This window comes from Ambystoma mexicanum, chromosome 3q (genome assembly GCF_040938575.1).
Source record: "Ambystoma mexicanum isolate Mex_15411 chromosome 3q, UKY_AmexF1_1, whole genome shotgun sequence".
Classification (NCBI taxonomy): Eukaryota; Metazoa; Chordata; class Amphibia; order Caudata; family Ambystomatidae; genus Ambystoma; species Ambystoma mexicanum.
Window position 1 is genome coordinate 1,226,947,334 of NC_090926.1, and position 18,350 is coordinate 1,226,965,683.

At 52.0% G+C, this 18,350-nt stretch overlaps 1 protein-coding gene across 2 annotated transcripts in view; it reads right to left on the minus strand.

Moving 5' to 3' along the window:
* Window positions 1-18,350, minus strand: part of DNASE2 (deoxyribonuclease 2, lysosomal) — a 121,065-nt gene that overhangs the window by 42,313 nt on the left and 60,402 nt on the right. The window lies entirely within an intron of this gene.

Consider the following 18,350-nt stretch of genomic DNA (forward strand, 5'->3'; position numbering starts at 1 on the left):
CTGCTGTCAAGACCGGTGGGGGGGTCTGTACTTCCGCTCTCTATATGGTAGAGGAGAGGCACAGAAGACCCCAGCCAAGATTCTCGATTACGGTAGCTATGGACGAGCAATCAAGGCCTAGCTTCTCAGGAGGTGATGCAGGCTGGTTCTTAAGTACAGTGTATCCCCAAGCCCCCACAAAGGAATGTCCACACACTGTATTACTGAAAACACAGTCTTTATATAATTAATATTCAAAGGTTATGTACACTTATTACAATAACGCACTTTGTGCTCAGGAAAATCAGCAATGGTAAATATCTACAATTCTAAAGTGGTACCACTAATATTAGACCTCATTAAAGTGCATTCACAATAATGTTAAAATAGCACACAGATCAATAAGAAGGAAACCAGCAATAGAGAGGGGAGAGATAGCAGATGATTGAAAACAATAGGCAGAATACTGGCCCCTACCACTGGACACAGTTCTGTGTGGAGATCCCCCCCACCTGGGCAACCTGCAAAATAAAGAGATATAACACCAGCCCAGTCCATATATTGTTCAATAGTCTATTTCTCTCCTATAATGTTTTTTACCCCCCCAATGTACCTGGTGGAGTCGAGTTCTTCGAAGAGGCGTCGACAGATCCTTCTTGAATGACCCCCTTTAAAGCAGGTGTCACGGATCGTCGAGAGGCGTCGAAAAACGTCGAAGACCTCGGGGTTCGGCGACGGGGAATCGACGGCCCTTCTTGAATGCCTTCCCTTTCAAGCGGGAGGCACGGGGCGTCGAACGTCCGTCGACAAACGAGGTAGAACGATGTCGAAGAGGCGGCAGCTTCGTCCGAGCGGTGCTCGTCGGCGTCGGGGCGTCGGCGTCCTGCAAGGCGGAGGTGTGCGGGGCACCTCGATGACAATAGTTCTGGACCGCAAAGATTGTAGAGACGGGAGCCCAGCAAGGGCGTCGAGTCGCTCGAGTCTTTGGGGTCGTGAGGTGGCGGGAAACCCACCGGCGGATTCTCCTCGGCGCGTTGGTCGTCCTCGACTTTCTCCGGCAGGGCAAAAGCGGTCGACGGTGCGGACGAGGGAGTCCTTCGAGTCAAATGTTCTTAGGCAAGGAGCGGACGGCTCCGGTCGTCGGCGGCTCAGCGTCAAGTGGTTCCCACGGCTGGGCAACACAACTTCGACGGGCCTCCAGCGGTTGCACAGACCTGCGAACCCTGGTCGACGGCAATGGACTTCGACAGCGTCGATGTCCGGGTGCTTTACTTCGGTCTCCTCGGCAGTCCCCTTCTCCGGTCGGCAGCCTTTCGATGGTCTGGCGTCCAGGGAGCTTCGGCGAAGATTCAGCGGTGCTCGATGGTCCCTCGGAGCACAGGAAGAGGGCGCCTTACCAGGTCCTCTCTCGGGTCAGTCCTCGACGATTTCGACAACCTTCAGTTCCGTCGAAGCAAATGCCACAGCAAGTCTTCTTCTTCCAGCTGGACGTCAAGGATCAGCAAATCCAGTTACTCTTGAGTGGAGACTCAGCTTCTGAATGCTTCTGAACAATTTCCAGTGGTGAGAGGTCCCCAGATATACTATTCTGTCTCTCATCCACACTGCTGGCACACACACAGCAGCCAATCACACAGAAGGGCATTCATGCAGTCAGTCAGCCAATCAGGCACACAGTGCATTCAGGCCACACTCCTCCCTTTCAGACACTCACAACAAGGAATGTGGATTGGGACAAGTACCCAGCCATTCAACACTACACACTGCATTCAGGCCAGTTTCGGGCAGGGCTGTCTCAGTCTTTGTCTCTCATGCCAGAAACCAGACAACCACAACAAGGAATGCATATTGGTCACACACTCCATTCACCCAGGTCCCACCCACAGGAGGTACCCATAACATACAGTCACTGGGAAGGCTCCAGTCAGTCTAGCTGGGCCTTCACAACAACACCATATATGGAACTTCCACCCAACAGCCAGTCAGGGGGAAGGGACAGAGCCAGGGCTTCCCAGGACTTTGGGAAAAACAAGACAACAGGCAATAGAAAGCAAGAGGCCACAGGGGCCATCTTGTTTCTATCAGGAATCAACTGATCCCAATGGCAGGGCCTGGGTATCCCAAAATGGAGGACACCCAGAGCACCTGTCAAGTTTAGCATGGAGCTGCCACCAGCCCATACCCTGCTCTGTGGGCCACCCACAGGTGCCCAAAAACATACACTAGGGGCACAGGGTTGTACCCCTACCCATGGGTGCCATAAGGGTATCCCATGGGTCTGTTCACCAAACCAAAAGAGAGCTGCACTGCCAGGAGTCCCTCATGGACTCCTGGGCAGAAAACATGACAGAACACACGGTAAAAACAGAAAAAGGACAAGGATTCAGAGGCCCTGTCCCTCAGATGCATTTCCGGCATCACATCTGCCAACAACCATATAGGTTAAAGGTTACAGGGACAGTGGGAAAGCAGTTACAATGTAGCCCTCAGCACTCCACTCTAACAAAAGTAAAGGGAAGGTGAAAATATCCTCCTATCCTTCAGAACAGTAGTTCTAAAAGGAAAAAGTTAGACTAGGGAGGGAAGCCCAAGGGACGCCCCGGCAGCACCGCACGTAGGATGCTGGGCGCTGCAACAATATATTACAGATGCCTGTAGTGAAATACATGGAGGAAGTAGGGAATACAGTAGCGGAAAAATAGGGTTCCCATCTTTCGGCAAAAGAATGGGTGGTTAAAAAGTCCCACTCACTCAGGAAAATACAACAATTAGTCCCAGAAGTCCAGCAAAAAGTGCTGAGGTTTCTCAGGTTCAAGGGAATTGGCACAAGAAATGAAAATTCTCCCAACAATACAAAAGAACAAAAAACGGACTACTTGTTTCGAGCCAGGGAAGGAATTGTCTTGCCAAAGCACTGTTAGTGTCGACCCACCTCCCCCGGTAAATATTGTCCATTTCCAGCAGCGATTCTAACTGTGCCACCCTTTAAGACTTTGCTGCCTGGGTGTAGAAAACTCTGCCCCATCAGTCAAGAGTTAGCCGAGCAGGCAACACTCCTGAGTGCTAGCCAAAGCCTCGAAAGTAGGAATCCGCATTTTAGATCCTCCTTCCTAACGGTCATCAATCCTCCTGCGGTCAGTGATGAGCTTGCTGGCTGCCGGAGACAGCGTACATTTTCCACTTTTGGTTTTAGTTGCAGTACCTCAAAGAGACCTCATGGTGGAAGTGCCGCCCAACAGATACAAAGAAGTCAGATTTTTTTTTTAAATGGCTAATACAAAATGGAATTGCTTGTCAAAACCAAACTGAGCTCGACTTGCTCACGACACCACCCCCTGCCCAGGGCTGGCTGAATGTGTGTCTCGGCTCGTGGGAGCCCATTTCACCATGGTTGGGAGGCCTCCTTGCTTAGAGTGGAGCGCAGCAGCTTGAGTCACCTGTGGGGGTGTATACATTATAAAGGAATAGAGCGGGGGGGGGGGGGGGGGGGGGTAATAGCCGCCGATGATCACGAGGGGTCAGGCAGCAGGAGGCTGAAACACTAAACACCCTCTTAAAAGCTATGAATCCTTTGTTTGCTCTACATTTCCCCCCTGCTGACAGAGTAAAAAGGTACTGCAGAGGCCCGAGAGAGAGAGAGAGGATAGCCCGAAGGCCTCCCAAAAATACAGCTTGTAAGGTGTGCCGCAAAGCAAAGCATATATATATATATATATATATATATATATCACTGTGTCACAACACTGCTGACTGGCAGCATAGGGGCAATTGCTCGGACAGCCTGAAAAAGGTTGAAAGGCCTCAATGCTGTCCCTGCCCTCACCAATGTCTCAGTCTCAGTCTCAGTCTCAGTCTCAGTCTCAGTCTCAGTCTCAGTCTCAGTCTCAGTCTCAGTCTCAGTCTCAGTCTCAGTCTCAGTCTCAGTCTCAGTCTCAGTCTCAGTCTCAGTCTCAGTCTCAGTCTCAGTCTCAGTCTCAGTCTCAGTCTCAGTCTCAGTCTCAGTCTCAGTCTCAGTCTCAGTCTCAGTCTCAGTCTCAGTCTCAGTCTCAGTCTCAGTCTCAGTCTCAGTCTCAGTCTCAGTCTCAGTCTCAGTCTCAGTCTCAGTCTCAGTCTCAGTCTCAGTCTCAGTCTCAGTCTCAGTCTCAGTCTCAGTCTCAGTCTCAGTCTCAGTCTCAGTCTGTCTGTCTCCCGTTTGAGGGTGGAGGGGATGGGATTCCAGCGTTTGGCAGCTTGAACTGGGAAGCTGGCGCCGCCTGCTGTTTTAGGTTGTATCTTGGGATCATTAGGTTTGAAGAGTTTGATGATCTGGTGATGCGGGTGGGTTGGTGGAGGCAGAGTTTATCTGCGAGATATTTCAGGGCGGAATTGGTGAGGCATTTGTGTGTGATGGCCAGGGAACAAAGGGTTATTCTGTCCCGGATGGGCAGCCAGTTGGCATGTTGTCTGTGTGTGGTGATGTGGCAGGATCTCGGGAGGCTAAGTGCTGCTCGTAGTGTGTTGTTCTGGAGCACCTGGAGTTTGTTGAGGTTGTGTTCCGAGGTGCCGAGGAATAGTGTGTTACAGTAGTCGATTTTGGAGAGGGCGAGTGCTCTGGCTAGTGTTAAGCAGCTACTTGTGCATAGGAAAGATTTGCAACTATATATTAGTTTGTTTGTGTAGGCTGTGGAGGATGCAATGCTGTTGACCTGGTTTCTAAGGGAGAGGGTTGAATCGAGGTAAACCCCCAGGGTTTTTATCTCTTTGGAGATGCTAATTGTGTTGTTGTCGATGACGAAAGTTGAGTAACTGCGGTCGAGTTTGCTCAGGCGTGCCTGTGAGCCTACGATCATCAGCTCTATCTTGTCGTCATTGAGACAAAGGCCGTTGTCAGCCATCCAGGCTTGGATTTCGAGATAGATACTGTTGAGTAATTTGGAATCATGGTCATAGCAGCCAGTGTCGTCAGCGTAGTTAGTATAGACGACACCCAAGTTGTCAAGGCGGTCGAAGAGGAGCTTCGTAAAGATATTGTATAAAGTGGGTGACACGCAGGAGCCTTGCGGGACGCCGCACAGGATTGGAGTTGGGTCTGCGGAGGCTGAGGGTGAAAAGACTGGTAGTGTGGTCTGCTAGGAAGGATTTGAATCCAATCAGATGCATTAGGGGGAAAAGCTGCAGCAGTGGAGAGGTGTTTGGCCAGGATTTGGTGGTCGACGAGGTCAAAGGCTGCAAATAGGTCCAATAGGAGGACTGCAAGTTTGCCTTTATCCTTTGCCTCGTCCATTTGAATCTTTAGGTCTAAGAGAGCAGCCTCAGTCCCATGTATAGATCTAAATCCGGATTGTCTAAGGCCGAGGAGGTTATTCTCATCTAAGTGTTTCTGGATTTGCAAGTATGCCACCCGGTCCAGGATCTTTAGGAGAAAGGGGACCGTGGTGATAGGCCTATAGTTAGTGGGAATGTTCGGGTCCAAATTGGCTTTCTTTAGTAGTGGCATGACCCAGGCTTCCTTGAGATTTTGGGGCACCTGATTGGAGGCGAATGAGGAATTGATCACAGCGGTTATGAAGGGGGCTAGGATTTTAGCTCCATCCTTAATGATGGTGGCTGGGCAGACATCCCCTTGGCAGTGTGAGGGTTTTAGACTTTTAATAATGTTTTCGACTTCCTTAGGTGTTACTTGGGAGAAGGAGAAAGGTGGACATGGGGGGGTTGTTCTGTCGTAGTTGAGGTTGGCAGATTGGCGGTCCTTTTGAAGGCTAGCCTTTTTAGCTTTGATTTTGTTTTGGAGGAGGGCGATTTTGTCTGCTAGAGCTTGCTGTATTATGGTACACCATTCTGCATTTTTGATGCAGTCTTGGGTGGGGGGTGCTGGGGACTCTAGCTCTTTTAGGATGCTAAATAATTCTTTGGTTCTGGAGTTGGCGTTTTGGATTCTGGTATCGTAGGAATGTTTTTTTGGCTGACAGGATGGCTGTTTGTAAGTCGCGGATGCTAGCGTGAACGCTGTTCTGTTAGAGGGCGATTTTCGCCAGATGGTTTCGGCGGCCCTTTTTAAGGTTCTGAGGTTTTTCATCTCGGGAGTAAACCATTTGTTAAGGTGAGCTTGGGGCTTATGTTTCCTGAGTTTGGGAGGTGCGACAATGTCTAAGGCTGACTTGAGGGTGTTATAGAGGTCAACTAGGTGTGTTGGGTTGAGGTTGTTAGCTTTTGGCTCGTCAAGAATATTTTTGATGAGTGGTTGGAGGCTTTCTATGGAGATATTTTGACAGTTTCTGGCCAGCGAAGGAAGTTCTATGTTGGCTTTTGTGGGGGGTGGTCCAGGGATGGAAAACTGGATGAGGTGGTGGTCGGACCATGCAACAGGGTCGTTTTGGGTGATGGTGATAGCACAGTTAAGGTCAGCGATCCAGTCCAGGGTTCTGACTTTGGAGTGGGTTTGAGTGGAAATTCTATGTGCGAAACTAAGGTTATATATAGAGTTGGCCAAAGATAGGGCATGTGAGTCGTTGGGGTCATGGAGGCCGAGGTTAAGGTCTCCTAGGAGGATAGTTTTTGATGCGAGTTTGGTATGTGTGGAGAGGAGATCAAGAATGTCGGTCTCGAAAGTGGATGACGGGCTGGGGGGCCGGTAGACAAGATGCACGAGTATTGTGGTGGTTGGCGTCAATGAAAGTTTCACAGATAGGAGTTCTGCAGAGTGGAAGTTGATTTAGGGTATGGCTCTAAGTGCTAGGTGGGATTTGGCGATGAAGGCCACTCCCCCGCCTTTGTTGGACGTTCTGTCGGCTCTGATGATGGTGTAGCCTTCTGGTAGAGCTAAGGAGAGCAGGGCCTGCTGCCTGGTGAAGCCAGGTTTCGGTTACTGCTAGGAAGTCCAAGCTGTTGAGAGAGATAATGTCCGAGATCTCTGGGGCGTGTGCCACGAGGGACCAAGCGTTGATAAGGGCTCCTTTGATGTTAGGGGGGTATTAGCGGGGGATTAGTGATTTTAGTGTTCGTGTGGGGAGGAGGGTGAGAGGAGGGGCTGGGTATATTTTTAGGCTTAGCAGAAGCTTGGGCTTTGGTAAACCGTGTACCAAGTCTTAGGTTACGTGTGTGGAGTGGGACAAGACGTGTGGCGTAACGTCGTAACCATTCAGATGGGCTGAGTGGGTCCACATGGTTTATGGGATGGGCGATGAGGGAAGAGTGGGTAGGGGTGAGGTGGCGTGGGAGTAGTTGGGGAGTGCTGGTGTCCCTGGGTGGACTAGAGGTAGGAGAGAGGCAAGCGCTAGCGTGGCTCTATGGAAGGAGGACATAGCGGATGGCTGAGGGTGAGTAGAAGGGTAGGGGCTGAGTTAAAGAAAGCACAATGGGCTGGTTATAAATGAGAGCTGTGTCTACAGTAGCAGTTGGAGCAGTGGGCTGGTTTCAAACAGAAGCAAAGCATATAGAGGGCTGCAATAGGACTGGCACGGGGCAGTTAAGTCAAAATGCAGGTATCAGCACAGGCTAGTTAAATCAAAATGCAAGTTTCAGCATGGGCTATGCATACAATGGGCTGCAAAAGGACTTGCACTGGTAGTAGTCATTAATTGGTATAGTATGACATGGGTGAGTTGATAAAAGTTACAGTACTGTTAAACACTTATTCCGTTGCATATATACATTTCTTAGTATAACTGGCTCATGCATATGTGAATGGCTAAAGCAGGGAGGTGTAATTTTCCAGTAGGGATAACGTACACGTTGCGATTATGAGGACTATTCAATCAATCTTATGCTATGGTGATCCTATCAGTTACATAATACACAATCATACTGGTCATCTAGTGATCTGGGTCCGATATTCGGTTCTTGCATAATCACCGTTATGGTTCACAATGGAGCATTAAATCTTGTCGTAGTGCGTCGTACATACAATGTGCTCACAGAGTTCTGCTTTTACTCACAGTTCGGATGTAATCTTCCGCCTATTAAGATCAAGGAAACAGTCAGAGTTCGTGCGTATAGGCGAGATGCGGACCCCTAGCGGCCCTGCCGCGGACAGCCGCAGACAGGCCCTTGTGGACGCGGCTGGCTTCCGCCTCCGGTCAGGGGCTCGGCCTGTAGTTGAGGGCTGCAACCAATCAAAAGGTAGCAAGGGTGTCAGGGGAACTCCTCAGTGGGTTGGTGAGAATACGGCGGCCATTTTAAGGCAGTCGCTTGCCCGAATGATTATATTCACAGAAGTTGTGAATTCAGGGCAAGAGATGGCGATTCAAACTTGATGGAGCTGCACTACCATGGGCAAAGGCAGATGATCCTGTTGTGTTGTCGTTGAGTCGTAGATCAGCGCAATCTGCTGATCTTGAGAGATGGATCAGGTCAGCTGCTGGGGGCTCCGGCCCATCCAGCAAGGAAGCGGACAAACTGGGTTGGGGACAGCCGCAGACAGGCCCTTGTGGACGCGGCCCTTGGTGTCTTGGTGATGTCCAAGAGAGGAGGGGGTGGGGGGGGAGATTTGAGGTCCGAGCATTGGCCTACAGATTGTGGGTTTGGAATTTGTACCCAGAAAGGTAGCCTGAATTGACAAAGCGTCACTTTTCCTAACATCACAAATATAGCATACCAGGGCACCATAGTTGGTGACAGAACGCTGTGTGGAGAGAAAGGAATGAATGCGACCTCTTTAATGTTTCCAAAGTCCAAAAAGTTGTCCACATTTTACCCCCCACCGAAACGGACACCAGATCGATCGAAACACAACAGGTGTATACAATGGAAGTACAGCACCCCAAGACACCCCAAGACACCTGTGGCAACACTAATCAATAACTTTTCACACACTCCTTCAGACAACTCCCAGACACTGCAAATCACACAATTTTCAAGACCAACCAGGAGCACACACGGAGCACACACGGACTACTGCCTCAGGGAACATGGCAAATACTTACACACCACCGAGAGCTCCACCTTTTCAGATCCCGCATCTCAATTTTGCAACAAAACAATCCTGCCTGGCACCGTTGACTCCTAGGTCAGCCCCCTAAACCCAACAATTGCAGATCATGAAGCACCAACACCCAGAGAAATGATCCAAGGTGTGCTGTGCAAGACCCAATACCATAGCTTGAGAGGGCAGAGCAAAGAGGTCCCTCGTTCTCCAGGAAGGCAGAGCCAATCCTGTGACTGGCCGAGGTGCCTGGTGGCAGCCCACTATGCTACAATCCCTTGTGCCCAGACTGGCTGCCAGGCGTCCACATCATTCTGCACAATCAGTAGGGCAGGGTCAGTGCTAGAATAATGCAATTCTAGGCAACAGCCTCAAGGGACCATGAAGACAGCATTTTAGCCCTAAATACAGAATAGCTGTCCCATTGTTAGGTAGACATTTCCACTATGTATGACCTGAATCACTTAGATCACTCCGAAAGTTTACAGATAAGACAGTGAAATTAAATTATTTGGCTAAGATCACGCACTGTGGGTTAAAATCCAGCATCGAATGCTTAACCACTTAGCATTTTAGGCACACGTCATCCGATTTAAGCTCTGACTTTCAAGAACTACAATACAACTGCGTCATTGAGACCACTTGCAAAATACACAAGTCGCACAGCACAGCAAAGCAACCTGGAAATATATGAATCCTTCTAGAACCATGGTAAGGCAGAAGAGTATCATTGGGGCTTTATTTTCGAGACTAAAACTCCCTCAATATAAATTAAGGCAAGCCCGAAAAATCGGATTGACACCACCGTACTCTCAGCAATAAAAGTCAAATCGTGTGATACGGTCACTTGTCTATAGCAATAGCAATGTTTTGCAAAAATTTCCAGCTTATTTGTATTTAGGTTAAGAAAATGTGAATGTCCACGGACAAGCAGACCCTTTTTGTGGGTCTCAAACTAGAAAGCATACATTACATATATAAAGTGTAAGCTTTAAAAGAAAAAGTGCGTTTTAATTTGTGACTCACACTGGAAGAAGGCCCAATGTTGGGTGTGTCTTCTTCCAGATAACAACGTCCCATCACAGGTCCAGTCGTCTAAACAAACACACTTAAGAAAAGGTGCTGCAGAGAAATCCCCAAGACTCTCTTAATCACTGTCTGCCCTTCTCATGGAAGCTATACAGGTATGGTTACCAGATGATGTCATCAATGCCCCAGTCATGGGCATTCATGTCTTTACCAACTGCATTCTGGGAGTTGTAGTCTTAGGTCAGCTGAATTGAATGAATGGAACAAAGTTACAAGAAAGTCCAAGGCTGGAATACAGTGCCCCTCGGTGTTAACCTTCTATACAAGCGAGCCAGGTCCTGCACCACTCTGCTCAGAATTCCAGGGAGGAGGGGCGGGGGATGGGGGTGGCGAGGGGGTCCAACCAGAAGAACAAGTTACTTTCTTACCTGGTAACGTTCTTTCGATGGGATGGTCCGACGACGTATTCCATATCTATGACAGTAATCACCACAGCTGTGCTGCTTCGGAAACTTTTTCGGCGTCTGCGTCCTGCGTCGATGACGTCGATGCGCCGCCGTCGAGGACCTCCTCCGACGTCCGACGTCATCCGATGTGATAAGTAGGACGCACGACGCCAGTAGCCTCAGTTGTAGTTTTTTCCCCCAGAACGTGTGACAATAGTCAACTGCCAGTCCGACACAAAGCCTTGCGGAACGTAAGCTGCAAACGCAACAGAAATTCTGCAGCGGGGAAGGCAGGGCGGGAGCGATATGGAATACGTCGTCGGACCATCCCATCGAAAGAACGTTACCAGGTAAGAAAGTAACTTGTTCTTCGAGGGGATTGGGTCCTCCGACGTATTCCATATCTATGACAGACTCCCAAAGCAGTACCAAATCAAGGAGGAGGGAAAGAATTTAGAAACAAAATTTAGAATAGCCAATCAAATAGCAGAGCAAAGGACCGCCTTGCCAAAGGCCAGATCCTGCCCTCTGATGGAATCGAGGGAATAATGCCGCACAAATGTATGCACTGAAGCCCAGGTGGCAGCATCACAGATGTTGCGAATAGGAACACCCCTCTGCAGGGCAGTAGATGCAGCCAAGCCCCTGGTAGAATGGGCCCGCAAGCCAGCCGGAGGGTCCTTGCCCGCCAAGCGGTAACACTCCGAGATGGCCAAAATAATCCAGCGGGACAAAGTCTGTTTCGTCACAGCTTGCCCCAAGCGCTTACCAGCGTAACCAATAAAGAGTTGATCGTCCACTCTGACCCGGGACATGCGAGAAACATAAAAGCTCAAAGCTCTCCTAGGATCAAGCCTATGGAGCCTCTCCTCTTCCTTACCAGGATGCGGAGGAGGATAGAATGCCGGAAGAACAATCTTCTGGGCCAAATGAAATTCCGTCACTACCTTCGGAAGAAAAGAAGGACGAACTCGAAGGACAACCCTGTCCTTGTGAAATACAGTGAAGGGTGGCTTAACAGAAAGTGCCTGTAACTCACTCACTCTGCGAGCGGAAGTAACCGCAACTAAAAACACAGTTTTCAAAGTCAACAGCCTCAAAGGGCAAGAATGTAACGGCTCAAACGGAGCACCCATAAGAAACCTAAGAACAAGGTTCAAATCCCAACCGGGCACCAGGAAAGGCGACGGAGGGAACACATTAGTGAGCCCTTTCAGAAACTGTGAAATTAAAGGGATTTTAAAGTAAGAACATTCTTCAGATGAGCGCTTAAAGATGGACAGCGCCGCCAGGTAACCCTTAACGGTACCCACTTGCAAGCCCCTGTGGGCCAAAGAAAGCAAAAAGGACAGAACCATGGGGATGTCACATGCAAAAGGATCCACATTCTGAACTCTGCACCAGTCGCAGAACTTACGCCAACGGCAACGGTACAGAGACTTAGTTGCGGGCCTTCGGGCCGAAAGCAACACCTCCATCACGTCTTCAGGGAGGTCCCAATCCTTATACCTCAACCTTTCAGAAGCCAAGCGTGAAGGTTGAGGGATCCGACTTCTGGATGGAGAACCTGACCCCCCTCCCGTGAGAGCAGATCGTCTCGGTAGGGAAGACGACGTGGAGGGCAGATGGACAAGTCGAGAAGGTCCGGGTACCACGTCCTCCGAGCCCACGCCGGAGCAATGAGGATCATCCGGGAACCGAACTTCCGTAACCTCCGCAGCACTTGCGGGATGACGGGGACCGGAGGAAACGCGTACAGCAGCGGGAACGACCACTCCACCACGAACGCGTCTCCTAAGGCTCCTTTTGGAGGAAATTCCCGCGAGCAAAACCTTTCGCACTTCCGGTTGACACTGGAGGCAAAGAGATCCACTTGAGGGGTCCCCCAAAGGGCGAAGATCTCCAGGAGAATCTCCTGAGCCAACTCCCACTCGTGAGAGATCGTGCTCTGCCTGCTCAGAGCGTCCGCCGTCACGTTCTCGACTCCGGCCAGATGAACTGCCGAGATCGAAACTTCCTGCTGGATGGCCCAGAACTCGAGCTGCATCGCCTCCCTGCACAGAGGAAGTGACCCTGCCCCCCCCTTTTTGTTGAGGTAGTGCATGGCCACCGTGTTGTCCGTCAGGATCAGGACACTCTTCCCTCGCACAGTCGGCAGAAAAGCCTTCAGGGCTAGCCTGACGGCCCTCAGCTCCAACAGATTGATATGGAGTCTGGACTCCGACGGAGACCAACGACCGCTGACTGTCAGCCCGTTGGCATGAGCTCCCCATCCCGTGAGGGATGCATCCGACACGATCGTCACCTCCGGCCAGGGAAGCCAAAACGGAGCCCCCTTCATCAAGTTGCCTTCGACGGCCCACCACAGAAGGTCCCGGGCGACCGAGGGCGGCACCTGAATCGGGTCCGACATCCTGCCGGAGGACTGCGACCATTGCATCTTGAGTGCCCACTGCAAAGATCTCATTCGCAGGCGAGCCTCTGGCACCAGAAGAATGCAGGATGCCATGAGGCCGAGCAACCTCAAGAACTCGAACGCTGGGAGCGTCTGGGCATGCTGAAACTTGCGCACCATCTGCTGAATGTGAAGAGCCCTCACCTGGGGAGGAAAACACTGCCCCAGGGAAGTGTCGAGCACTGCTCCGATGTACTGGAGCCTCTGCGTTGGCGTCAAATGGGACTTCTTTAAATTGAGGGAGAAGCCCAGCCTGTGAAGGGAGTGGCAGGCGACGGACAGATGATCCAGGACCTGCTCGGGAGAGCTCCCCCTGATCAACCAATCGTCCAGGTAGGGGTAGACGTGAATCCCCCCTTGCCTGAGATGCGCTGCCACCACCACCATGAGCTTGGTGAAAACCCTCGGGGCGGAGGTCAAACCGAACGGCAGGACCCGAAACTGAAAGTGCGAGTCGCCAACCGCGAACCTCAGGTACTTCTTGTGCTTGGGATGGATCGGCACATGGAAGTAAGCATCCTTGAGGTCGAGTGACACCAACCAGTCCTGAAGCTGAAGGGCCTGGAGGACTTGAGAGAGAGTAACCATCTTGAACTTGTCCTTCCTGAGGAGTTTGTTCAAACCACGCAAGTCCATGATGGGTCTCAATCCCCCGTCTTTCTTGGAAATCAAAAAATAAGGGGAATACCATCCCTTGTTCCTCTCCGCTACAGGCACCAGTTCTATGGCGCCTTTCTCCAGCAGGGCTTGAATTTCCTGCGCAAGGAGCGGATCCGGACACTTCAAAGAGAGGTTCCCCGGTGGATTGTCGCGAGGCCTGTGCCGAAAGGGAAGACAGTAGCCGTGGGTTATGATCTCCAGAACCCACACATCCGAAGAAATGGCACGCCACTCTACAAGATGCTGCGCCAGCCTTCCCCCAACCGGCGAACCATGGGACAAGGCCTCATGACTGAGTAGGAGCGGCTGCGGCGTTACCTGAGGGCAAAGAGGCAACTGCCCGAGCGGCCTTGGCACCACGGGTACCCTGTCGTCCACCTCTGGTACCCCTGCGTTGGCCCCTTTGACTGCCAGCTCCTCTCGCTCTACCAAAGGACGAGTAATAGCGAAAGGAGCCACCCCTCCACTGCTGTCCCCTAGGACGAAAAGGCGGAGGTTGGCGAACTGCAGCGCCCAACGACTTCGCTGCAGCTTTTGAGGTCTGCAACCTCTCAAGGCTCTCGTCAGCCTTGCTGCCAAAAAGATGTTCACCATCAAAGGGCATGTTGAGGAGCCGGGACTGCACATCAGGAGCAAACCCCGACTTCCGCAACCACGCAAACCTGCGTATCACGGTGCTCGCCGCCATGGACCTACTGACGCATTCAGCTAAGTCCAAACCCGACTGAACGGACTCACACATGGCATCCTTACCATCCTGGACCAAAGCAAGGAAACCAACCCGTTCGTCCCCTTCGGGAATATGTTCAGCCGCTAACGCAACACAGTTCCACAGAGTGTGCGTGAAACGTGACAAGGCACAAATGGAGTTGGCCGCCTGAAGCGCCATACCACCAGAAGAAAACACCTTCTTCGCCCAGCCATCAAAACGTTTGTCGTCCCTATCAGGAGGGATGGTAGGGTACGACGCCTGCTTTGCCGGGGCCGTGGCCGCCTGCACCACCAAACTTTCCGGAGTGGGGTGCCTGGTCAAGTAGCAGGGGTCGCCACCGGCTGGACGGTATTTCCGCGACAAGGATCTGCCCACTGCCGGGAGACTCTCCGGAGCAGTCCAAGCCGCCGCCACCCTACGCTGTAAAGCCATATGGAATGGCAGAACCGGGTCAGATGGGGGACCAACATCAAGGATGTCCGTCAGATCATCCTGCACAAACTCCCCTGGGGGAGCAGACCATCCCAGATACTCAGACACCCTAGCCATAAGGCGCCGGTATGAGGAATCAGCATGGGAGCCAGGCTCAGGCCGACCAAATTCCACCTCCGGAGAGGTGTCCAGACCACTAGCATCATGCAGCGACTGCCTCAAATCGTCAAATTGACTATGGCCCGAGACAATGTCATCCGGCACCTGATCAGGAACCAGGCCAACCGAATCCTCATCCGCCTCCGAAATATAATCCAAGAGGTGGAAAGGCACCTGAGAGTGCCTGCTCTTAGCCAGAGCCTTCCTAGGGGGTACACCCGAGACACGGGGCACCTCCGACACGAAAGGCGTCGATGGCGTCGAGCGAATCGGCGCCGCCGTCGAGAAAACCGGCAACGGCGCCGAGAGGATCGGCGTCGACGTCGAGGAAATCGGCGTCGACGTCAGATGCAGCGCCTCCAATATCGGCGGCGTCGACACAGCCCTCGAAGCCGGAGCCCCGAGCGTGTCCCTCGACGACCTGAACGTCGACGGCTTCGACGACTTCCTCGGAGCCGGAGCCTCGAGAAAGCCTGTCGACGCCCTCGACGCCTCAGACGTCGATGTCTTCCTCGAAGACATCACAGGTGCACACGGTCTCGATCGCGTCGAGGACCGGGACCTGGAACGGGTACGGCGAGAACGAGCCTCCTTGTCCGAACGGGACCTCTCCCGTGACTCGTGCCGACCACTCTTGCGAGCGGCGTCTCTCGACCTCACACGGCCGACCCCACTCGGGGGCGCGGACGGTTGAGTACCCTGCGACTCAAGAATCGCCAACATTTTCTTCCCGAAGGAAGCCCATTCCTCCGGCGTCGCACGGCTGGTGGGATAACCGACGTGCCGGGCAGAGTCCTCGGAAGAGGACCTGGAAGGCGACCGGTGACGGCGCTTCCGAGAACGCCTCGAAGAGGCAGAGGAGTGGCGAGACCGACTCCTAGAAGAAGACCGACGAGACCTCCGACGATGACGCGGAGAGTCACCCCTCGAATCATCCGTCGAAAGCCCCGCCGACTTCGACTTCCGGGGCTTGGACACCCGACCTACCGACAATTTCTTCTTACGTTCGCGTAAGGCCTTGGAAGTGAGCGACAGGCAGTCGACACAGTCATCCGTGTCGTGGGCCTCCCCGAGGCACCAGAGGCAGGCGTCGTGCGAGTCAGTCACCGACATCTTGGACCCACACACCCCGCACTTCTTGAAGCCCGGACGCGGGGTTGAAGACGAAGTGGAAGACATCGCTGCGAAGGAATATTCACAAACGAACAGGCTCGAAGAACCAGAAAGAACAGAACTCCAAAGAGTCGAGGCTAGAACCGAGAAACACGAAGCAACACGTTCGCGGAAAAAACGGAACTGAGGCTACTGGCGTCGTGCGTCCTACTTATCACATCGGATGACGTCGGAGGAGGTCCTCGACGGCGGCGCATCGACGTCATCGACGCAGGACGCAGACGCCGAAAAAGTTTCCGAAGCAGCACAGCTTGGTGATTACTGTCATAGATATGGAATACGTCGGAGGACCCAATCCCCTCGAAATAGCACTTTGGTGTCACACGCATGCTGCTCAACAAGGCGTAGAAGGATTTCTTCTTCAGAGGGCGGCCCACAGCAATGGCTGGGCCTGGGATCCAGGGCTACCATGGAGATCGACCCTCAAGAGCCTGAAGCTTGGTGCCCATGTGTTGCGGCATACTCCTCCATGCCTAGGGGGGCCTCGCAAAGAACTGGAAGGCGCCAGAGGTGGAGACCAAAACAACTAGCAGCAGGTCTTCCTGGCGCCAGACCAACAAAGGTGAAGCCAAGCAGCCAACCCTGGACCAGAGGCATCACTCAAGCCACCCTCTCCACCTGCAAGGAGGCGCCACCTGCTGCACGGGAGGACTCATTGCATGAAGCAGAGTCACAATTCCTAGGGTGCAGAGAGCCACCACCTACCTGCTGTTACGCCCCATTACAGCTTACGCGAGAATAGAGGAAATGTGCAAAGGAATCAAATATTCAGCTAATACATAGTAAAATCCACCAATAGGATGATAGCATTCCTACAACTCCACCATCTTTAATATCTACATGGAATATCTGAGGGAAAACTCTAACCAACACAGGCATGATGCACCAATATACAAACGACATGCAGCGTTACCTAAAGATACATTGCATCTATCGACTCAAGCACTGCGCGCCCCCCCCCCCAATCCAAACTTGGCTATCTAGCACCTACGCAAGGCCCAATGCATTCCCCTAGCTATTCCCACCAAGCATACCCAAGGTCAGAACTGCCAGACTGACATGAAGGTCCACAGAGTCACTCTTCAGTTCAAACGTTCTAGACTTGAACACAAACTGTGACCTCTCCTTCAAAACATACATTGCCAAGAGGAGCATGGTACCAGCTTGCACTCTTCTGCAAAATAAACGCTGTCCCGAGTTTCAGAACCATTGCTCGAACCCCGGTCGTCACCCACCTGGATAGTGGCAACACCATACTCGCCAAAAGTCCCAGTTTCTACCTTGACCCCTGTGAAAGAGGTCCAGCATGCCTCATGCCTCAAAGGACTAAGAACATTCAACCACAGCTCCTCATCCACAAGGGGCTGCACTGGCCACCCCGTCAGGGATGCATAATGTTCAAGACAGCCTGCATGCAAAGCAGTTACAACCACTCTACCTGGTCAAGAAGAACAAGTTACTTGTCCCTGGTAACGTTCTTTCGACTGGATGTTCCCCCCCACGTACTCCTCATCTTTCACACTTGTTGTCCAGCTTGAGCTGCTTTGGAAAAAAAAAGAAATTCAGCAGAGGGCGCTGTGCGTCAAGGTGATGTCGATGTCCCTCGAAGGCCTCAGTTGAGGATGATGTAACCGAAGGCATATATAGCACGCACAGCGCCGTTTGGCCCCAGTTCGGTTTTTCCTCCTCTTGCAGCAGAGATACCCGTAAAACACAGGAGTGACTGTACTCCGCATTGATGGAACGGATTCCGGGGCAATTAGGATCGTGCGTTTCCCGAACCTTCTCAACCTCCTGATTACATGAGGAATGACGGGGACTGGAGGAAACGCGTACAGGAGTGGAAACTCCCAGTCCACCACAAACGAGTCTCCTAGAGCTCCCTTCAGAGGAAATTCCCTGAAGCAATATCTTTCACACTTCCGGTTGACCTCGGTCGCAAAAAGATCTACTTCAGGGGTTCCCCCAAGGGTGAAGATCTCTTTAAGGACTTCCTGAGCTAGTTCCCACTTGTGGGAGACTGTGCTCTTTCTGCTCAGAGCGTCCGCCGCCGTGTTCTCCTCCCCGGCTAGGTGAACTGCTGATAGAGAGATTGCTTCCTGAATTGCCCAGTACCAGAGCTGCATTGCCTCTCTGCACAGTGGTAGTGACCCTACACTGCCTCTTTTGTTGAGATAGCGCATGGCAACAGATTGATATGTAGTTTGGATTCTGATGGAGACCAACAATGTCAGATCGCTGGCATAGGCTCCCCACCCAGTGAGTGAGGCGTCCGTCACTACTGTAATCTCCGGCCATGGTTGCCAAAAGGGTTCTCCCTTCTCAATATTGTCCTTGCAGGCCCACCACAGAAGATCCTGTGAGACCCTGGTTGGAACCAGAAGTAGGTCTGCCATCTTTCCTGAT